Source organism: Nuphar pumila, chromosome 1 (genome assembly GCF_984573655.1).
Source record: "Nuphar pumila chromosome 1, dmNupPumi1.hap1.1, whole genome shotgun sequence".
In the NCBI taxonomy this organism is placed as follows: domain Eukaryota; kingdom Viridiplantae; phylum Streptophyta; class Magnoliopsida; order Nymphaeales; family Nymphaeaceae; genus Nuphar; species Nuphar pumila.
This window is the reverse complement of record NC_143249.1, coordinates 106,550,755-106,576,205: the sequence shown is the minus strand read 5'-3', so window position 1 is coordinate 106,576,205 and position 25,451 is coordinate 106,550,755.

Sequence of the window (25,451 nt, the reverse complement as noted above, 5' to 3'; positions counted from 1 at the left end):
GCTCTCAAAAGATTTTTTATAGTGATTCAATCATGCATATATGTCCTAAGGTTGTCAAAAAAAATTAATAGTGATTCAATCATGCACATATGTATTCTAAGGCAGTCAAAAAAAGTTCATAGTGATTCTATCTTGCATATATGGGTTCTAAGGCTATCAAAAAAATTTCATAGTGATTCAATGTTGCATATATGTGCTCCAAGGCTGTCAAAAAAAATCATTGTGATTCAATCATGCATATATATGTTATAATGTGAAAAAAAATATAGTAATTCAATCATGTATATATGTGTTCTAAGGCTGTCAAAAAAATTTTACAGTGATTCAATCATGCATATATGTGTTCTAAGGCTGTCAAAAAAATTTCATAGTGATTGAATCATGCATATATGAGTTATAAGACTGTCAATTTTTTTTTAAAGTGATTCAATCATGCATATATGTGTCACAAGTTTGTCAAACAAAATTCATAGTGATTCAATCATGCATATATGTGTTCTACGGTTGTCAAAAAAATTTCATAGTTATTCAATCATGCATATATGTGTTCTAAGGCTATCAATAAAATTTCATAGTGATTCAATCATGCATATATATGTTCTAATGATATAAAAAAAAATTCATAGTGATTCAACCATGCATATATATGTTCTAAGGCTGTCAAAAAAGTTTCATTGTGATTCAATCAAGCATATATGTGTCTTAAGGTAATAAAAAAAAAATTATAGTGATTCAATAATGCATATATGTCTTCTACGGTTGTCAAAAAAATTTCATAGTGATTCATTCATGCATATAAGTGTTCTAAGGCCATCAAAAAAAAATTCATAGTGATTCAATTCTGCATATATGTGTTCCTAGGATGTCAAAAAATTCATAGTGATTCAATCTTGCATATATGTGTTCTAATGTTGTAAAACAAATTCATAAAGATTCAATCATGCATATATGTGTTCGTAATGATGTCAAAAACAATTCATAGTGATTCAATCATGCATATATGTGTTCTATAGTTGTTAAAAAAATTTCATAGTGATTTAATCATGCATATATGTGTTCTACGGCTGTCAAAAAAATTTCATAGTGATTCAATCATTCATATATGTGTTCTAAGGCTATCAAAAAAATTTCATAGTGATTCAATCATGCATATATGTGTTCTAAGGCTATCAAAAAAATTTCATAGTGATTCAATCATGCATATATGTATTCTAAGGCTATCAAAAAAATTTCAAATCCAATCATGCATATATGTGTTCTAAGGCTGTCAAAAAAATTTCGCAGTGATTCAACCAAGCATATATGTGTACTAAGGCTGTCAAAAAATATTCATAGTGATTCAATCATGCATATATGTATTCTAAGGCTGTCAAAAAAAAATTATAGTGACTCAATCATACATATATGTGTTCTAATGCTGTCAAAAAAATTTTGTAGTGATTCAATCATGCATATATGTTTTCTTAGGATGTCAAAAAAATTTCATAGTGATTCAATCTTTTATATATGTGTCCTAAGGTTGTCAAAAACAATTCATAGTGATTTAATCATGCATATATGTGTTCTAAGGATGTCAAAAAAAATTCATAGTGATTCAATCATGCATATATGTATTCTAAGGCTGTCAAAAAAATTTCATAGTGATTTAATCATACATATATGTGTTCTATTGCTGTCATAAAAATTTTAAAGTGATTTAATCATGCATATATGTTTTCTAAGGCTGTAAGAAAATTTTCAAATTCAATCATGCATGTGTGTTCTAAGGCTGTCAAAAAAAAATTATAGTGATTCAATCATGAATATATGTGTTCTAAGGCTGTCAAAAAATTTCATAGTGATTCAATCATGAATATTTTTTTCTAAGGCTGTCAAAAAATTTCATAGTGATTCAATCATGCATATATGAGTTCTAAGGTTGTCAAAATTTTTTTATAGTGATTCAATCATGTATATGTGTCCTAAGGTTGTAAAAAAAAAATCATAGTGATTTAATCATACATGTATTTATTATAATCATGTGTATATGTGTTCTTAGGATGTCAAAAAAAATTCATAGTGGTTTAATCTTGCATATATGTGTCCTAAGGTTGTCAAAAAAAATTTATAGATATTCAATAATGCATATATATGTTCTACGATTGCCAAATTTTTCATAGTGATTCGTTCACGCATATATGTGTTCTAAGGCTATCAAAAAAAATTGATAGTGATTCAATCATGCATATATGTGTTCTTAGGAAGACCACAAAAATTCATAGTGATTCTATCCTGCATATATGTGTCCTAGTGCTGTCAAAAAAAAATCATAGAGATTCAATGATGCATATATATGTTCTAAGGCTGTCAAAAAAAATTCATAGTGATTCAATCCTGCACATATGTGTTCTAAGGTTGTTAAAAAAATTTCATTGTGATTTAATCATGCATATATGTGTTCCAAGGCTGTAAACAAAATTTCATATTGATTCAATCATACATATATGTGTTCTAATGTTGTCAACAAAAATTCATATTGATTCAATGATGCATATATGTGTTTTTCGAATGTCAAAAAAAATTCATAGTGATTCAATGATGCATATGTGGTCTAAAGCTGTCAAAGAAAAATTTATGGTGATTAAATCATGCATATATGTGTTTTAAGGCTGTCAAAAAAAATTTATAGTGATTGAATCAAGTATATATGTGTTCTAAGGTTGTCAAAATTTTTTTAGAGTGATTCAATCATGGATATAGGTCGTCCAAGGCTGTCAAAAAACTTTCATAGTGATTCAATCATGCATATATGTGTTCTAAGGCTGTCAAAATTTTTTTATAGTAATTCAATCATGCATATATGTGTTCTATGGTTGTCAACAAAATTTCATAGTGATTCAATCATACATATATATGTTTTTAATGCTGTCAAAAAAATTTCATAGTGATTCAATCATGCATATATGAGTTATAAGGCTGTCAAAAAAGTTTCATAATGGTTTAACCTTGCATATATGTGTTCTAAGGCTGTGAACAAAATTTCATAGTGATTCAATCATACATATATGTGTACTAATGCTGTCAAACAAATTTCATAGTGATTCAGTCATGCATATATGTGTTCTTAGGATGTCAAAAAAATTTCATAGGGATTCAATATTTTATATATGTGTTCTAATGCTGTAAAAAACATTTCATAGAGATTCATCATGCATATATGTGTTCTAAGGCTGTCAAAAAAATTCATAGTGATTCAATCAAGCATATTTATATTTTAAGGTTGTCAAAAAAATTTCATAGTAATTCAATCATGCATATATATGTTCTAAGTCTGTCAAAAAAATTTCATAGTGATTCAATCATACATATATGTGTTCTAATGATGTCAAAAAAAAATTTGTAGTGATTCAATCATGCATATACGTGTTCTAAGGCTGTAAAAAAAAAATTCATAGTGATTCAATCATTCATATATTTTTTCGAAGGCAGTAAAAACAAATTTCTAGTTATTCAATCATGCGTATATGTGTTCTAAGGTTATGAAAAAAAATTCATAGTGATTCAGTCATGCATATATGTGTTCTAAGGCTGTCATAAAAATTTCATAGTGACTCAATCAAGCATATATGTGTCCTATGTTTGTCAAGAAAAATCATAGTGATTCAATAAAGCATATATGTGTCGTAAGGTTGTCAAAAAAAATTCATAGTGATTCAATCATGCATATATGTGTTCTAAGGCTGTCAAAAAAATTTCATACTGATTCTATCCTGCATATATGTGTTCAAAGGATATCAAAAAAAATTCATTATGATTCAATCATGCATATATGTGTTCTGAAGCTGTCAAAACAATTTCATAGTGACTCTATCTTGCAGATATTCGTTCTAAGATTGTTAAAAAAAAATTATAGAGATTCAATCATGCATATATGTGTTCTTAGGATCTCAAAAAAATTTTATAGTCATTCAATCTTGCATATATATGTTCTAAGGCTGTCAAAAAAATTATAGTGATTCAATCTTGCATATATGTGTTCTAGTGTGGGCAAAAAAAATTCATAGAGATTCAATCATGCATATATGTGTTCTAAGGCCGACAAAAAAATTTTATAGTGATTCAATCAAGTGTTTATGTTTTCTAAGGCTGTCAAGGAAATTTTTTTGTGATTGAATCATACATATATGTGTTGTAATGCTGTCAAAATTTTTTCATAGAGATTCAATCATGCATATATGTGTCCTTAGAATATAAAAAAAAATTCATAGTGATTCAGTCCTGCATATATGTGTTCTAATGCCCTCAAAAAAATTTCATAGAAATTCAATCATGTATATATGCTTTCTAAGGCTGTAACAAAAATTTCATAGTGATTCAATCATGCATATTTGTGTTCTAAGGTTGTCACATATATGTGTTCAATCATACATATATGTGTTCTAATGCTGTAAAAAAAAATTTGAGAGTGATTCAATCATGCAAATATGTGTTCTAAGGCTGTCAAAAAAATTTCATAGTGATTGAAACAAGCATATATGTGTACTTAGGATGTCAAAAAAAATTATAGTGATTCAATCTTGCATATAAGTGTTCTAAGGCTCTCAAAAAAATTTCATTATGATTCTATCCTGCATATATATGTTCTAAGGCTGTCAAAAAAAATTCATAGTGATTCAATCATGCATATATCTATTCTAAAGCTGTCAAAAAAAAATTTATATTGATTCGATCCTACATATATGTGTTCTAAGGGTCTCAAAAAGATCTCATAGTGATTCAATCATGCATATATGTGTTCTTAGGATGTCAAAAAAAATTCATAAGGATTCAATTTTGCATATATGCGTTCTAAGGCTATCAAAATTTTTTTATTGTGATTCAGTCAAGCATATATGTGTTCTAATGCTATAAAAAAAAATCATAGAGATTCAATCTTTTATATATGTGTTCTAATGCTGTTAAAAAATATTTAAAGTGATTCAATCATGCATATATGTGTTCTTAGGATGTCAAAAAAAAATTGATAGTGATTCAGTCATGCGTATATGCGTACTAAAGCTGTAAAAAAAAATTATAGTGATTAAATCATGCGTATATGTGTTCTAAGGCAATCAAATTTTTATTATAGTGACTGAATCATGCAAATATGTGTTCTAAGGTTGTAAATTTTTTTTTACAGTGATTCAATCAAGAATATATGTGTTCTAAGGCTGTCAAAAAAATTTTATAGTGATTCAATCAAGCATATATGTGTCCTAAGGTTATAAAAAAAAATTATATTGATTCAATAATGCATATATGTGTTCTACGTTGTCAAAAAAATTTCATAGTGATTCAATCTTGCATATATGTGTTTTTAGGATGTCAAAAAAAATTCACAGTGATTCAATCTTGCGTATATGTGTTCTAGTGCCGTTAAAAAAATTTCGTAGAGATTCAATCATGCGTATATGTGTTCTAAGGCTGTCAAAAAAATTTCATAGTGATTCAATCATGCATATATGTGTTCTAAGGCTGTAAAAAAATTTTCATAGTGATTTAATCTTGCATATATGTGTTCTAAGGCTGTCAACAAAATTTCAAAGTGATTGAATCAAGCATATATGTGTTCTTACGATGTCAAAAAAAATTTATAGTGATTCAATCTTGCATATATGTGTTCTAAGTCTGTGAAAAAAATTTCATTATGATTCTATCCTGCATATATGCATTCTAAGGCTGTAAAAAAAACTTCATAGTGAATCAATCATGCATATATCTGTTCTAAAGCTGTAAAAATATTTTTTATAGTGATTCTATCCTACATATATGTGTTCTAAGGGTCTCAAAAAGATTTCATACTGATTGAATCATGCATATATGTGTTCTTAAGATGTCAAAAAAAATTCATAAGGATTCAATCTTGCATATATGCGTTCTAAGGCTATCAAAAAAAATTTCTTGTGATTCAATCAAGTATATATATGTTCTAATGCCATAAAAAATTTTTATAGAGATTCAATCTTTTATATATGTGTTCTAGTGCTGTCAAAAAAAAATTAAAGTGATTCAATCATGCATATATGTGTTCTTAGGATGTCAAAAAAATTTGATAGTGATTCAGTCATGCGTATATGCTTTCTAAAGCTGTCAAAAAAAATTGTAGTGATTAAATCATGCATATATGTGTTCTAAGGCAATCAAATCATTTTTATAGTGACTGAATCATGCAGATATGTGTTCTAAGGTTGTAAAATTTTTTTTACAGTGATGCAATCAAGAATATATGTGTTCTAAGGCTGTCAAAACAATTTCATAGTGATTCAATCAAGCATATATGTGTCCTAAGGTTATAAAAAAAAAATTATATTGATTCAATAATGCATATATGTGTTCTACATTGTCAAAAAAATTTCATAGTGATTCAATATTGCATATATGTGTTCTTAGGATCTCAAAAAAAAATCACAGTGATTCAATCTTGCGTATATGTATTCTAGTGCCGTTAAAAAAATTTCATAGAGATTCAATCATGCGTATATATGTTCTAAGGCTGTCAAAAAAAATTCATAGTGATTCAATCATGCGTATATGTGTTCTAAGGCTGTCCAAAAAATTTCATAGTGAGTCAATCATGCATATATGTGTTCTAAGGCTGTAAAAAAAAAATCATAGTGATTTAATCTTCCATATATATGTTCTAAGGCTGTCAACAAAATTTCATAGTGATTGAATCAAGCATATATGTGTTCTTAGGATGTCAAAAAAAATTTATAGTGATTCAATCTTGCATATATGTGTTCTAAGGCTGTCATAAAAATTTCATTATGATTCTATCCTGCATATATGCATTCTAAGGCTGTCAAAAAAATTTCATAGTGAGTCAATCATGCATATATCTGTTCTAAAGCTGTCAAATTTTTTTTATAGTGATTCTATCTTGCATATATGCGTTCTTAGGGTCTCAAAAAGATTTCATAGTGATTTAATCATGCATATATGTGTTCTTAAGATGTCAAAAAAAATTCATAAGGATTCAATCTTGCATACATGCGTTCTAAGGCTATCAAAAAAAAATTATTGTGATTCAATCAAGCATATATGTGTTCTAATGCTATAAAAATTTTTTTATAGAGATTCAATCTTTTATATATGTGTTCTAATGCTGTCAAAAAAAATTTAAAGTGATTCAATCATGCATATATGTGTTCTTAGGATGTCAAAAAAAATTGATAGTGATTCAGTCATGCGTATATGCGTTCTAAAGCTGTCAAAAAAAATTATAGTGATTAAATCATGCATATATGTGTTCTAAGGCAATCAAATCATTTTTATAGTGACTGAATCATGCAGATATGTGTTCTAAGGTTGTAAATTTTTTTTTACAGTGATGCAATCAAGAATATATGTGTTCTAAGGCTGTCAAAAAAATTTCATAGTGATTCAATCAAGCATATATGTGTCCTAAGGTTATAAAAAAAAAATTATGTTGATTCAATAATGCATATATGTGTTCTACGTTGTCAAAAAAATTTCATAGTGATTCAATCTTGGATATATGTGTTCTTAGGATGTCAAACAAAAATGACAGTGATTCAATCTTGCGTATATGTGTTCTAGTGCCGTTAAAAAAAATTCATAGAGATTCAATCATGCATATATGTGTTCTAAGGCTGTCAAAAAAATTTCATAGTGATTCAATCATGCGTATATGTTTTGTAAGGCTGTCAAAAACATTTCATGGTGATTCAATCATGCATATATGTGTTCTACGGCTGTAAAAAAAATTCATAGTGATTTAATCTTCCATATATATGTTCTAAGGTTGTCAACAAAATTTCATAGTGATTGAATCAAGCATATATGTGTTCTTAGGATGTCAAAAAAAATTTATAGTGATTCAATCTTGCATATATGTGTTCTAAGGCTGTCAAAAAAATTTCATTCTGATTCTATCCTGCATGTATGCATTCTAAGGCTGTCAAAAAAATTTCATAGTGAGTCAATCATGCATATATCTGTTCTAAAGCTGTCAAATTTTTTTTTATAGTGATTATATCTTGCATATATGCGTTCTAAGGGTCTCAAAAAGATTTCATAGTGATTCAATCCTGCATATATGTGTTCTTAAGATGTCAAAAAAAATTTATAAGGATTCAATCTTGCATACATGCGTTCTAAGGCTATCAAAAAAAATTTATTGTGATTCAATCAAGCATATATGTGTTCTAATGCTATAAAAAAAATTTCATAGAGATTCAATCTTTTATATATGTGTTCTAATGCTGTTAAAAAAATTTCAAAGTGATTCAATAATGCATATATGTGTTCTTAGGATGTCAAAAAAAATTGATAGTGATTCAGTCATGCGTATATGTGTTCTAAAGCTGTCAAAAAAAATTATAGTTATTAAATCATGCATAATAGTGTTCTAAGGCAATCAATTTTTTTTTATAGTGACTGAATCATGAAGATATGTGTTCTAAGGTTGTAAATTTTTTTTTACAGTGATTCAATCAAGAATATATGTGTTCTAAGGCTGTCAAAAAAATTTCATAGTGATTCAATCAAGCATATATGTTTCCTAAGGTTATAAAACATGCATATATGTGTTCTACGTTGTCAAAAAAATTTCATAGTGATTCAATCTTGGATATATGTGTTCTTAGGATGTCAAAAAAAAATCATAGTGATTCAATCTTGCATATATGTGTTCTAGTGCGGTTAGAAAAATTTCATAGAGATTCAATCATGCATATATGTGTTCTAAGGTTGTCAAAAACATTTCATAGTGATTCAATCATGCATATGTGTGTTCTAAGGCTGTCAAAAAAAATTCATAGTGATTCAATCTTAAATATATGTGTTCTAAGGCTGTCAACAAAATTTCATAGTGATTCAATCATGCATATATGTGTTCTAAGGCTGTTAACAAAATTTCATAGTGATTTAATCATACATATATGTGTTCTAATGCTGTCAAAAAAATTTCATAGTGATTCAATCAAGCATATATGTGTTCTAAGGCTATCAAAAAAATTTCATAGTGATTCAATCTTGCAAGTATGTGTTCTAAGGCTGTCAACAAAATTTCATAGTGATTTAATCATACATATATGTGCTTTAATGCTGTAAAAAAAATTTCATAGTGACTCAATCATGCATATATGTATTCTTAGGATGTCAAAAAAATTCCATAGAGATTCAATCTTTATATATGTGTTCTAGTGCTGTCAAGAAAATTTCATAGAGATTCAATCTTGCATATATATATATTCTAAGGCGTTCAAAAAAATTTTATAGTGATTCAATCAAGCGTACATGTGTTCTAATGTTGTCAACAAAATTTTATAGTGATTCAATCATACATATATGTGTTCTAATGCTGTCAACAAAAAAACATAGTGATTCAATCATTTATATATATGTTCTTAGGATGTCAAAAAAATTTCAAAGTGATTCAATCTTGCATATATGTGTTCTAAGGCTGTCAAAAAATTTTTATGGTGATTCAATCATGCATATATGTGTTCTACTGCTATAAAAAAAAATTATAGTGATTCAATCATGCATATATGTGTTCTCAGCATGTCAAAAAAAATTCATAGTGGTTCAATCTTGCATGTATGTGTTATAGTGCTGTCAAAATTTTATTATAGATATTCAATCATGCATATATGTGTTCTAAGACTGTCAAAAAAATTTCATAGTGATTCAGTCAAGCGTTTATGTTTTCTAAGGCTGTCAAAAAAATTTTTTAGTGATTCAATCATACATATATGTGTTCTAATGCTGTCAAAAAAATTTCATGGTGATCCAATCATGCATATATGGGTTCTTAGAATGTCAAAAAAAAATCATAGTGATTCAGTCCTGCATATATGTGTTCTAATGCTCTCAAATTTTTTTTATAGAGATTCAATCATGCATATTTGTGTTCTAAGTTTGTCACATATATGTGTTCAATCATACATATATGTGTTCTAATGCTGTCAAAATTTTTTTGTAGTGAGTCAATCATGCATATATGTGTTCTAAGGCTGTCAAAAAAAATTCATAGTGATTCAATCCCTCATATATTTGTTCTAAGGCTGTCAAAAAAAAATCATACTGATTCAATCATGCATATATGTCTTCTAAGGCTATCAAAAAAAATTCACAATGATTCAATCATGCATATATGTGTTTTAAGGCTGTAAAAAAAAAATCATACTGATTGAATCAAGCACATATGTGTTCTTAGGATGTCAAAAAAAAATTTGTAGTGATTCAATCTTGCATATATGTGTTCTAAGGCTGTCAAAAAAAATTCATTATGATTCTATCCTGCATATATGCGTTCTAAGGCTGTCAAAAAAATTTCATAGTGTATCAATCATGCATATATCTGTTCCAAAGGTGTCAAAAAAAAAATTATAGTCATTCTATTCTGCATATATGTGTTCTAAGGGTCTCAAAAATATTTCATATTGATTCAATCATGCATATATGTGTTCTTAGCATGGCAAAAAAAATTCATAAGGATTCAATCTTGCATATATGCGTTCTAAGGCTATCAAAAAATTTTTATTGTGATTCAATCATGCATTTATGTGTTCTAATGCTATAAAAAAAATTTCATAGAGATTCAATCTTTTATATATGTGTACTAATGCTGTCAAAAAAATTTTAAAGTTATTCAATCATGCATATATGTGTTCTTAAGATGTCAAAAAAAAATGATAGTGATTCAATCATGCGTATATGTGTTCTAAAGCTGTAAAAAAAAATTTATAGTGATTAAATCAGACATATATGTGTTCTAAGGCTATCTAATTTTTTTTATAGTGACTGAATCATGCAGATATGTTTTCTAAGGTTGTCAAATTTTTTTTATAGTGATTCAATAAAGAATATATGTGTTCTAAGGCTGTCAAAAAACTTCCATAGTGATTCAATCAAGCACATATGTGTCCTAAGGTTGTCAAAAAGAAATTATATTGATTCAATAAAGCATATATGTGTTCTACGTTGTCAAAAAAATTTCATAGTAATTCAATCTTGCATATATGTGTTCTTAGGATGTCAAAAAAAAATCATAGTGATTCAATCTTGCATATATTTGTTCTAGTGCTATTAAAAAAATTTCATAGAGATTCAATCATGCATATATGTGTCTAAGGCAGTAAAAAAAATTTCATAGTGATTCAATACTGCATATATGTGTTCTAAGGCTATCAAAAAAATTTCATAGTGATTCAATCTTGCATATATGTGTTCTAAGGCTGTCAACAAAATTTCATAGTGATTCAATCATGCATATATGTGTTCCAAGGCTGTCAAAAAAATTTATAGTGATTTAATCATACATATATGTGTTCTAATGCTGTAAAAAAAAAATTATAGTGATTCAATCTTGCATATATGTGTTTTAAGGCTGTCAAAAAAATTTCATAGTGATTCAATCTTACAAGTATGTGTTCTAAGACTGTCAACAAAATTTCATAGTGATCTAATCATACATATATGTGTTCTAATGCTGTAAAAAAAAATCATAGTGGTTCAATCTTGCATATATGTGTTCTTAGGTTGTCAAAAATTTTTATAGAGATTCAATCTTTATATATGTGTTCTAATGCTGTAAAAAAAAATTCATAGAGATTCAATAATGCATATATGTGTTCTAAGGCTGTCATAAAAAATTCATTGTGATTCAATCAAGCATATTTATGTGTTCTAAGGCTGTCAAAAAAATTTCATAGTGATTCACTCAAGCGTTTATGTTTTCTAAGGCTGTCAAGAAAATTTTTTAGTGATTGAATCATACATATATGTGTTCTAATGCAGTAAAAAAAAATTCATAGTGATTCACTCAAGCGTTTATGTTTTCTAAGGCTGTCAAAAAAATTTCATAGTCATTCATTCTTGCCTATATGTGTTCTAATGCTGTCAAAAAAAAATTATAGAGATTCAATCATGCATATATGTGTTGTAAGGCTGTCAAAAAATTTTCATAGTGATTCCATCATGCATATTTGTGTTCTAGGTTTGTCAAAAAAAAATCATAGTCATTCGATAATGCATATTTGTGTTCAAAGGCCGTAAAAAAAAATACATAGTGATTCAATCATACATATTTGTATTCTAATGATGTCAAAAATACTTTGTATTGATTCATTCATGCATATATGTGTTCTAAAACTGTCAAAAAAATTTCATGGTGATTAAATCATGCATATATGTGTTCTAAGGCAGCAAAAAAAAATGAATAGTGATTCAATCATGCATATATGTGTTCTTAGGCTATCAAAAAAATTTACAGTGATTCAATTATTGATATATGTGTTTTAAGTCTTTCACAAAAATTTCATAGTGATTCAATCTAGCATATATGTGTGCTAAGGTTGTCAAAAAAAATTTATATTGATTCAATAATGGATATATATATTTTACGGTTGTAAAAAAAAAATCAGAGTGATTCATTCACGCATATATGTGTTTTATGGCTATCAAAAAAAATTCATAGTGATTCAATCATGCATATATGTGTTCTTAGGATGTCAAAAAACTTCATAGTGATTCAATCTTGCATATATTTGTTCTAGTGCTATAAAAAAAAATTCATAGAGATTCAATCCTCCATATATGTGTTCTAAGGATGTCAACAAAATTTCATAGTGATTCTATCATGCATATATGTGTTCTAGGCTGTCAAAAACTTTTTATAGTGATTCTATCATGCATATATGTGTTCTTAGGATGTCAAAAAAAATTCATAGTGATTCAATCTTTTAAATATATGTTCTAATGCTGTCAAACAAATTTCATAGAGATTTATTCATGCATATATCTGTTCTAAGGCTATAAAAAAAAATTCATAGTGATTCAATCATATGTATTTGTGTTCTAAGGATGTCAAAAAAAATTCATGGTGATTCAATTATGCATATATATGTTCTAAGGCTGTCAAAAAAAATTCAAAGAGATTCAATCATACATATATGTGTTTTAATGTTTTCAAAAATTTTTTGTAGTGATTCAATCATACATATATGTGTTCTTGGGATGTCAAAAAAAAATCATAGTGATTCAATGTTGCATATATGTGTTCTAGTGTTGTAAAAAAAAAATTATAGAGATTGAATCATGCATATATGTATTCTAAGGCAATCAAAAAAATTTCATAATGATTCAATCATGCATATATGTGTTCTAATGCAGTAAAAAAAATTTCAAAGTGATTCAATCATGTATATATGTGTTCTAAGGTTGTCAACAAAATTTCATAGTGATTCAATCTTGCATATATGTATTATTAGGATGTCAAAAAAAGTTCATAGTGATTCAATGTTGAATAAATGTGTTCTAATGATGTCAAAAAAAATTCATAGAGATTCAATCATATATATATTTTTTCTAAGGCTGTCAAAAAAATTTCATAGTGATTCAATCATGCATATTTGTGCGCTAAGGTTGTCAAAAATTTTCAAAGTGATTTAATCATTCATATATGTGACATAATGCTGTAAAAAAAAAATCATAGTCATTCAATCATAGACATATGTGTTCTAATGCTATAAAAAAAAATGTATAGTGATTCAATCATGCGTATATGTGTTTTCAGGCTGTCAAAAGAATTTCATAGTGATTCAATCATTCATATATGTCTTCTAAGGCAGTGGAAAAAATTCCATTGTAATTCAATCAAGCATATATGTGTTCTAACGCTATAAAAAAAAATTCACAATGATTCAATCATGCATATATGTATTCTGAGGCTGTCAAAAATATATCATAGTGATTCAATCAAGCATATATGTTTGCTAAGGTTGTCAAAAAAAATCTATATTGATTCAATAATGCATATATGTGTTCTACGGTTGTCAAAAAATATTTCATAGTGATTCATTCATGCACATATGTGTTATAAGGCTATCAACAAAATTTTATAGTGATTCAATCATGCATATATCTGTTCTAAGGCTGTCAAAAAAAATTTATTATGATTCAATCATGCATATATGTGTTGTAATGCTATAAACAAAAATTCATAGTGATTCAATCATGCTTATATGTGTTCTAATGCTATCAAAAAAATTTCATAGTGATTCAATCATAAATATATGTGTTATTAGGATGTCAAAAAATTTTCATAGTGATTCAATCTTGCATATATGTGTTCAAAAGCTATCAAAAAAATTTCATAAGGATTCAATCAAGCATATTTGTGTTCAAAGTTTGTCAACAAAAATACGTAGTGATTCAATCTTACATATATGTATTCTAGTGATGTCAAAAATACTTTGTAGTGATTCAATCATGCATATATGTGTTCTAAGGGTGTAAAAAAAAATTCATAGTGATTCAATCATTCATATATGTGATCTAAGGCAGCCAAAAAAATTTCATAGTGATTCAATCTTGCATATATGTGTTCTAAGGCTATAAAAAAAAATTCACAGTGATTTAATCATGCATATATGTGTTCTAAGGTTTTCAAAAAAAATTTATATTGGTTCAATTATGCATATATATGTTCTACGGTTGTAATAAAAAAATCATAGTGATTCATTTAGGCATATATGTGTTCTAAGGCAAAAAAAAAAAAATCATAGTGATTCAATCATCCATAAATGTGTTCTTAAGATGTCAAAAAAAAATCATAGTGACTCAATCTTTCAGATATGTGTTCTTGTGCTGTCAAAAAAATATCATAGATATTCAATCTTGCATATATGTGTTCTAAGGCTGTCAAAAAAAATTCATAGAGATTCAATCATGCATATATGTGTCTAAGGCAGTCAAAAAAATTTCATAGTGATTCAATACTGCATATATGTGTTCTAAGGCTATCAAAAAAATTTCATAGTGATTCAATCTTGCATATATGTGTTCTAATGGTGTCAAAAAAATTTCATAGAGATTCAATCATGGTTATAGTGTTCTAAGGCTGTCAAAAAAAATTCATAGTGATTCACTCATGCATATGTGTTCTAAGGCTATCAAAAAAAATATATAGTTATTCAACCATGCATATATGTGTTCTAAGACTGTCAAAAAATTTCATAGTGATTCAATCATGAATATATGTGTTCTAAAGAGACAAAAAAATTTCATAGTGATTCTCTCCTACATATAAGTGTTCTAAGGCTGACAAAAAAAATTCAAACTGACTCAATCATGGATATATGTGTTCTAAGACTATAATTAAAAATTCATAGTGATTCAATCAGGCATATATGTGTTCTAATGCTGTCAAAAAAAATTGATAGAGATTCAATCATGCATACATGTGTTCTAAGAATGTCAAAAAAATTTCTCAGTGACTCAATCATGTATATATGTGTTCTAAGGCTGTCAAAAAAAATTCATAGTGATTCAATCATTTGTATATGTGTTCTAAGGCTATAAAAAAAAATTTACAGTGATTCAATCATGCATATATGGGTTCGAATGTTGCCATAAAAATTTCACAGTGATTCAATCAAGCATATATGTGTTCTAAGGTAGTGAAAAAAATTTCATAGTGATTCAATCATGCATATATGTGTCCAAATGCAGTAAAAAAAAATCAAAGTGATTGAATCATGCTTATATGTGTTCTTGGGCTGTCAAAAAAAATTCATTGTGATTCAATCATGCATATATGTGTTCTAATGCTGTCTAAAAATTTTGATAGAGATTCGATCATGGATATATGTGTTGTAAGGCTGTCAAAAAAATTTCAGTCATTCAATCATGTATATATATGTGTTGTAAGGCTGTCAAAAAATTTTTATAGTGATTTAATCATTCATATATGTCTTCTAAGGCTGTCAAAAAGAATTTATAATGATTCAATCTTGCATATATGTGTTCTAAGGATTTCAAAAAAAATTCACAGTGTTCCAATCATGCATACATGTGTTCTAATGTAGTCATAAAAATTTCATAGTAATTCAATCATGCATATGCATGTTCGAAGGCTGTCAAAAAAAATCATAGTGATTCAATCTTGCATATATGTGTTTTATGGCAGTCAAAACAATTTTCAAATGATTCAATCATGCATATGTGTCCTAAGGTTGTTAAAAAAAAATACATTGTGATTCAATAATGCATATATGTGCTCTAAGGCTGCCAAAAAAATTTCATAGTTATTCTATCTTGCATATATGTGTTCTAAGGCTGTCAAAAAAATTTCATAGTGATTCAATTATGCATATATGTGTTCTAGGGCTGTCAAAAAAAAGTCATTGTGATTCAATCATGCAATATGTGTTCTAATGCTATCAAAAAAAATTTATGGTCATTTAATCATGCATATATGTGTCATAAGGCATTCAAAAAAATTCATAGCTATTGAATCATGCATATGTGTGTTATAAGGCTATCAAAAAAAATTTATAGTGATTCAATCATGCATATATGTGTTTTAAGGCTGTCAAATTTTTTTTATAGTGATTCAATCGTGCATATGTGTCCGAAGGTTGTCAAAAAAAAATTCAGTGATTCAATCATGCATATATGTGTTCTAAGGCTATCAAGAAAATTTCATAGTGATTCTATCCTGCATATATGTGTTCTAACACTATAAAAAAAAAATTCATACAGATCAATCATGCATATATGTGTTCTAAGGATATAAAAAAAAATACATAGTAATTCAATCATGTATACATGTGTTCTAAGGCTCAGACATGCATATATGTATCCTAAGGTTGTCAAAAAAATTTCATAGTGATTCAATCTTGCATATATGTGTCCTATGCTATCAAAAAAAAATTATACTGATTAAATCATACATATATGTGTTCTAAGGCTGTCAAAAAAATTTCAAATTGATTCAATCATGCATATTTGTGTTTTAAGGCTATAAAAAAAACTCATAGTGATTCAATCATGCATATATGTGCTCTAAGGCTGTCAAAAAATTTCATATTGATTCAATCATGAATATATGTGTTCTAAGGTTGTCAAACAAATTTCATAGTGATTCAATTATGTGTATATGTGTTCTAAGGCTGTAAAAAAAAAAATTGTAGTGATTCAATCATGCATATATGTATCCTAAGATTGTCAAAAAAAATTCATAGTGATTCAATAATGCGTATATGTGCTCTACAGTTGTCAAAAAAATTTCATATTGATTCAATCATGAATATATGTGTTCTAAGGTTGTCAAACAAATTTCATAGTGATTCAATTATGTGTATATGTGTTCTAAGGCTGTAAAAAAAAAAATTGTAGTGATTCAATCATGCATATATGTATCCTAAGATTGTCAAAAAAAATTCATAGTGATTCAATAATGCGTATATGTGCTCTACAGTTGTCAAAAAAATTTCATAGTGATTCAATCATGCATATATGTGTTCTAAAGATATCAAAATAATGTCATAGTGATTTAATCCTGCATATAAGTGTTCTAATGCTCTCAAAAAATATTCATAGAAATTCAATCATGCATATATGTGTTCTAGTGCTGTAAAAAAAAATTAGTTATTCAATCATGCATTTATTTGTTCTAAGGCTGTCAAAAAAGTTTTTGAGTGAGTCAATCATGCACATATGTGTTGAAATGTTGTCAAAAAGATTTCAAATTCAATCATGCATATAAGTGTTCTAAGGCTGTCAAAAAGAGTTTATAGTGATTCAATCATGCACATATGTTTTCTAACGTTGTCAAAAAAAAATTATAGTGATTCAATCATGCATATATGTGTTCTATGCCAGTCAAAAAAATTTCATAGTGATTCAATCAAGCATATATGTGTCCTAAGGTTGTCAAAAAAAAATTATCGTGATTCAATCATGCATATATGTGTTCTACGACAGTCAAAAAAATTTCATAGTGATTGAATCAAGCATATATGTGTCCTAAGGTTGTCAAAAAAAATTTATCGTGATTCAATCATGCATATATGTATCCAAATGCTGTAAAAAAAAATCATAGTGATTCAATCATGCTTATATGTGTTCTTGGTCTGTCAAAAAAAATTCATTGTGATTCAATCATGCATATATGTGTTCTAATGTTGTCAAAAAAATTTGATAGAGACTCAATCATGCATATATGTGTTGTAAGGCTGTGAAAAAATTTCACAGTCATTCAATCATGTATATATGTGTTCTAAGTCTGCCAAAAATTTTTTATAGTGATTTAATCATTCATATATGTCTTCTAAGGCTGTCAAAAAGAACTTATAATGATTCAATCTTGCATATATGTGTTCTAAGGATTTCAAAAAATATTCACAGTGCTCCAATCATGTATACATGTGTTCTAATGTTGTCATAAAAATTTCATAGTAATTCAATCATGCATATGCGTGTTCTAAGGCTGTCAAAAAAAATTCATAGTGATTCAATCTTGCATATGTGTTTTATGCCAGTCAAAATAATTTTAAAGTGATTCAAACATGCATATGTGTCCTAAGATTGTCAAAAAAAAAATCATAGGGGTTCAATCATGCATATATGTGTTCTAAGGCTGTAAAAAAAAATCATAGTTATTCTATCTTGCGTATATGTGTTCTAAGGCTGTCAAAAAAAATTCATAGTGATTCAATCATGCATATATGTGTTGTAGGGCTGTCAAAAAAAAAATCATTGTGATTCAATCATGCATATATGTGTTGTAATGCTATCAAAAAAATTTTATGGTCATTTAATCATGCATATATGTGTTATAAGGCATTCAAAAAAATTTCATAGTGATTCAATCATGTGTATATGTGTTCTAAGGTCATAAAAAAAAATCATAGCTATTGAATCATGCATATATGTGTTATAAGGCTATCAAAAAAAAATTATAGTGATTCAATCATGCATATATGTGTTCTAAGGCTGTCATAATTTTTTATGGTGATTCAATCGTGCATATGTGTCCAAAGGTTGTCAAAAAAAACTTCATAGTGATTCAATCATGCATATATGTGTTCTAAGGTTGTCAAGAAAATTTCATAGTGATTCTATTTTGCATATATGTGTTCTAACACTATAAAAAAAAATTCATACAGATCAATCATGCATATATTTGTTCTAAGGATATAAAAAAAAATACATAGTAATTCAATCATGTATACATGTCTTCTAAGGCTCCGACATGCATATATGTGTCTAAGGTTGTCAAAAAAAATTTATAGTGATTCAATCATGCATATATGTGTACTAATGCTATAAAAAAAAAATTATACTGATTAAATCATGCATATATGTGTTCTAAGGCTGTCAAAAAAATTTCAAGTTGATTCAATCATGCATATTTGTGTTCTAAGGCTATAAAAAAAATTCATAGTGATTCAATCATAAATATATGTGTTCTAAAGTTGTCAAAACAAATTCACAATGATTCAATCATGCATATATGTGTCGTAAGGTAATTAAAATCTTTTTATGGTGACTCAATGATGCATATATGTGTTATAATGCTGTAAAAAAAAATTGATAGAGATGCAATAATGCATATATGTGTTTTAATCCTGTCAAAACAATTTTATAGTGATTCAATCATGCATATGTGTTCTAAGGTTGTCAAAAATAATTCATAGTAATACAATCAGGCATATAGGTGTTCTACGGCTGTAAAAAAAAATTCAAAATGATTCTATCTTGCATATGTGTTCTAAGGCTGTCAAAAAAATTTCATAGAGATTCAATCATGAATATATGTGTTTTAGGAGTGAAAAAAAAAAATCATTGTGATTCAATCATACATATATGTGTTCTAATGTTGTCATAAATTTTTTATAGTGATTCAATCATGCATATATGTGTTATAAGGCAGTCAAAAAAATTTCATAGTGATTCAATCATGCGTATAAGTGTTCTAAGGCTATCAAAAATATTTCATAGTTATTCAATCATCCATATTTGTATTCTAAGGCTGTCAAAAAAAGTTCATCGTGATTCAATCATGCATATATGTGTTAAAAGGTTGTTAAAAATTTTTTATAGTGATTCAATCGTGCATATGTGTCCTAAGGTTGTCAAAAAAAATCATAGTGATTCAATCATGCATATATGTGTTCTAAGGTTGTCAAAAAAAATTCATAGTGATTCTATCCTGCATATATGTTTTCTAATGCTGTCAAAAAAATTTCATAGTGATTTAGTCATGCATATATTGGTACTAATGCTATCAAAATTTTTTTATAGTGATTCAATCATACATATATGTGTTCTAAGGCTGTCAGAAAATTTCAAATTGATTCAATCATGCATATATGTGTTCTAAAGTTGTCAAAAAAAAATCAAAGTGATGCAATCATGCATATATGTGTCTTACGACTGTCAAAAAAATTTCATAGTGATTCAAATATCCATATGTGTTCTAATGCTGTAAAAAAAAATGATAGAGATTCAATCATACATATGTGTTCTAAAGATGTCAAAAAAAATTCATAGTGATTCAATCATGTATATATGTGTTCTAAGCATGTCAAAAAAATTTCTTAGAGATTCAATCATTCATATATGTGTTCTAAGGCTATCAAAAAAATTTATAGTGATTCAATCTTGGATATATGTGTTCTAAGGCTATCAAGAAAACTTCATAGCGATTCAATCATGCATATATGTGTTCTGATGCTGTCAAAAAAAATTCCTAGAGATTCAATCATGCATATATGTGTTCTAAGGCTGTCAAAAAAATTCCATAGTGACTTAATCATGTGTATTTGTGTTTAAAGGCTGTCAGAAAAATTTCAAATTCAATCATGCATATGTGTTCTAAGGCTGTCAAAAAAATTTCATAGTGATTCAATCATGCATAGAAGTGTTCTAATGCTGTCAAAAAAATTCCATAGTGATTTAATCATGTGTATATGTGTTTATAGGCTGTCAGAAAAATTTCAAACTCAATCATGCATAGAAGTGTTCTAATGCTGTCAAAAAAATTTCTTAGCGATTCAATCATGCATATATGTGTTCCAAGGATCTCAAAAAAAATTCTTAGTGATTCAATCATGCATATGTGTGTTCTAAGGCTGTCAAAAAGATTTCAAATTCAGACATGCATATAAGTGTTCTAAGGCAGCCCAAAATATTTTATAGTGATTCAATCATGCATATATGTGTTCTAAGGTTGTCAAAATAAATTAATAGGGATTCAATCATGCGTATATATGTTCTAAGGCTGTCAAAAAAAGTTTATAGTGATTTAATCAAGCATATATGTGTCCTCAGGTTGTCAAAAAAAATTTATAGTGATTTAATCATGCATATATGTGTTCTATGAATGTCAAAAAAATTTCATAACTATTAAAAAATGCATATATGTGTTTTAAGGTTATCAAAAAAAATTCATAGTGATCTAATCATGCATATATGTGTTCTAAGGCTATCAAAAAAATTACATAGTGATTCAAACTTGTATATATGTGTTTTAATGCTGTAAAAAAATTTCATAGAGATTCAATCATGCGCATATGTGTTCTAAGGCTGTCAAAAAAATTTCATAGTGATTCCTTCCGGCATAGTTGAGTTCTAAGGCTGTCAAAAAAATTTCATAGTGATTCCATCCCTCATATTTGTGTTCTAAGGCTGTCAAAAAAATTTGATAGAGATTCAATCATGCTTATATGTGTTCTAAGGCTGTCAAAAAAATGTCATATTGATTCAATCAAGGATATGTGTGTCCTAAGGCTGTCAAAAAAATTTCATAGTGATTCAGTCATGCATATATATTTTCTAAGGCATTAAAAAAAAATTCATGGTGATTCAATCTTCCATATATGTGCCCTAAGGCTATCAATTTTTTTTTAAAGTGATCCAATCATGCATATATGTGTTCTAATGCTGTAAAAAAAAATTGATAGAGATTCAATCAGGCATATATGTGTTCTAAGGTTGTCAAGAAAAATTTCATTGTGATTCAATCATGTATACATGTGTTCTAAGGCTGTCAAAAAAAATTCATAGTGATTCAATCATACAGATATGTGTTCTAAGGTTGGCAAAAAAATTTCATGGTGATTCAATCATGCATATTTGTGTTCTAATGCTGTCAAAAAAAATTAATAGAGATGCAATCATGCATATATGTGTTCTAAGGCTCTCAAAAAATTTTATAGTGATTCAATCATGCATATATGTGTTTTATGGCTGTCCAAAAAATTTCTTAGTGATTCAATCATTCATATATATGTTCTAAGGTTGTCAAAAAAATTTCAAAGTGATTCAGTAATGCATAAGGCTGTCAAAAAAAAATCACAGTGATTCAATCATGCATATGTGTGTTCTAAGGCAGTCAAATTTTTTTAAAAATCTTGCATATATGTGTTCTAACGCTGTAAAAAAAATTTCATAGTAATTCAGTCATGCATATATGTGTTCTAAGGAAGTCAAAAAAAATTTGTAGCAACTTAATCATGAATATATGTGTTCTAAGCCTGTTAGTACAATTTTATAGTGAATCAATCTTGCGTATGTGTTCTAAGGTTGTGAAAAAAAATTCATAGTGATTCAATCATGCATATATGTGTTCTACGACTGTCAAAAAAAATTCATAGTGATTCTATCTTTCATATATGTGTTCTAAGGCAGTAAAAAAAAATTCATAGTGATTCAATCATGCATATATGCGTTCTAAGGATGTCAAAAAAAAATCATTATGATTCAATAATGCATATATGGGGTGTAATGCTTAAAAAAAAATATATATATAGTGATTAAATCTTGCATATACGTGTTATAAGGCTCTAAAAAAAAGTTCATAGTGATTCAATTACGCTTATATGTGTTCTAAGGCTGCAAAAAAAAATCATAGTTATTGAATCCTGCATATATGTGTTATTAGGCTGTCAAAATTTTTTTATAGTGATTCAGTCATGCATATAAGTGTCCTAAGATTGTAAACAAAAATTCTTATTAATTGAATCATGCATATATGTGTTCTACGGTTGTCAAAAAAATTTCATAGTGATTCAATTCTGCATATATGTGTTCTAATGCTATCAAAAAAATTTCATAGAGATTCAATCATGTATATATGTGTTCTAGTGCTGCCAAAAAAATTTCTTAGTGATTCAATCATGCATATATTTGTTCTAAGGCTGTAAAAAAAGTTTCTTAGTGATTCACTCATGCATATATGTGTTCTAAGGCTGTCAAAAAGATTTCAAATTCAATCATCCATATGTGTTCTAAGGCTATCAAAAAAAAATTATAGTGATTCAACCATTCACATATGTGTTCTAAGATTGTTAAAAAAATTTTATAGTGATTCAATCATGCATATATGTGTTCTAAGGCAGTCAAAAAAAATTATAGTGATTCAATCAAGCACATATGTGTCCTAATGTTGTCAAAAAAATTTATGGTGCTTCAATCATGCGTATATGTGTTCTACGGTTGTCAAAAAAATTTCAAAGAGATTGAATCATGCATATATGTGTTCTACGCCTATCAAAAAAATTTCATAGTGATTCACTCATGCATATACGTGTTCTAAGGCTATCAAAAAAATTACATAGTTATTCAACAATGCATATATGTGTTCTAAGACTGTCAAAAAATTTCATAGTGATTCAATCATGAATATATGTGTTCTAAGGTTGTCAAAAAAAATTCATAGTGATTCAATTATGCGTATATGTGTTCTAAGGCTGTCAAAAAAAATTTATAGTGATTCAATCATGCATATATGTGTCCTAAGATTGTCAAAAAAAATTCATAGTGATTCAATAATGCGTATATGTGTTCTACAGTAGTCAAAAAAAAAATCATAGTGATTCAATCATGCATATATGTGTTCTAAAGATATCAAAATAATGTCATAGTGATTTAATCCTGCATATATGTGTTCTAATGCTCTCAAAAAAAATTCACAGAAATTCAATCATGCATATATGTGTTCTAGTGCTGTCAAAAAAAAATCTTAGTGATTCAATCATGCATATATTTGTTCTAAGGTTGTCAAAAAAGTTTCTGAGTGAGTCAATCATGCATATATGTGTTGTAATGCTATCAAAAAGATTTTGAATTCAATCATGCATATAAGTGTTCTAAGGCTGTCAAAAAGAGTTTATAGGGATTCAATCATGCACATATGTGTTCTAAGGTTGTCAAAAAAAAATTATAGTGATTCAATCATGCATATATGTGTTCTATGGCAGTCACAAAAATTTCATAGTGATTCAATCAAGCGTATATGTGTCCTAAGGCTGTCATAAAAAAATTATGGTGATTCAATCATGCATATATGTGTTCTACGGTTGTCCAAAAAATTTCATAGTGATTTAATCAAGCATATATGTGTTCTAAGCCTATCAAAAAGATTTCATAGTGATTCACTCATGCATATATGTGTTCTAAGGCTATCAAAAAAATTACATAGTGATTCAATCTTGAATATATGTGTTCTAATGCTGTAAAAAAAAATCATAGAGATTCAATCATGCAAATATGTGGTCTAAGTCTGTCAAAAAAATTTCATACTTATTCAATCATGCATATATGTGTTCTAAGGTTGTCAAAAAAAATTTATATTCATTCAATCATGCATGTGTCCTAAGGTCGTCAAAAAAATTTCAGTCATTCAATTATGAATATATGTGTTCTAAAGCGACAAAAAAATTTCATAGTGATTCTATCCTACATATAAGTGTTCTAAGGCTGACAAAAAAAATTCAAACTGACTCAATCATGGATATATGTGTTCTAAGACTATAATTAAAAATTCATAGTGATTCAATCAGGCATATATGTGTTCTAATGCTGTCAAATAAAATTGATAGAGATTCAATCATGCATAAATGTGTTCTAAGAATGTCAAAAAAAATTCTCAGTGATTCAATCATGTATATATGTGTTCTAAGGCTGTCAAAAAAATTTCATAGTGATTCAATCATTTGTATATGTGTTCTAAGGCTATCAAACAAATTTTACAGTGATTCAATCATGCATATATGTGTTCGAATGTTGCCATAAAAATTTCACAGTGATTCAATCAAGCATATATGCGTTCTAAGGTAGTGAAAAAAATTTCATAGTGATTCAATCATGCGTATATGTGTCCAAATGCTGTAAAAAAAAATCAAAGTGATTCAATCATGCTTATATGTGTTCTTGGGCAGTAAAAAAAAATTCATTGTGATTCAATCATGCATATATGTGTTCTAATGCTGTCTAAAAATTTTGATAGAGATTCGATCATGGATATATGTGTTGTAAGGGTGTCAAAAAAATTTCACAGTCATTCAATCATGTATATATGTGTTGTAAGGCTGTCAAAATTTTTTTATAGTGATTTAATCATTCATATATGTCTTCTAAGGCTGTCAAAAAGAATTTATAATGATTCAATCTTGCATATATGTGTTCTAAGGATTTCAAAAAAAATTCACAGTCTTCCAATCATGCATACATGTGTTCGAATGTAGTCATAAAAATTTCATAGTAATTCAATCATGCATATGCGTGTTCTAAGGCTGTCAAAAAAAATCATAGTGATTCAATCTTGCATATATGTGTTTTATGGCAGTCAAAACAATTTTAAAATGATTCAATCATGCATATGTGTCCTAAGGTTG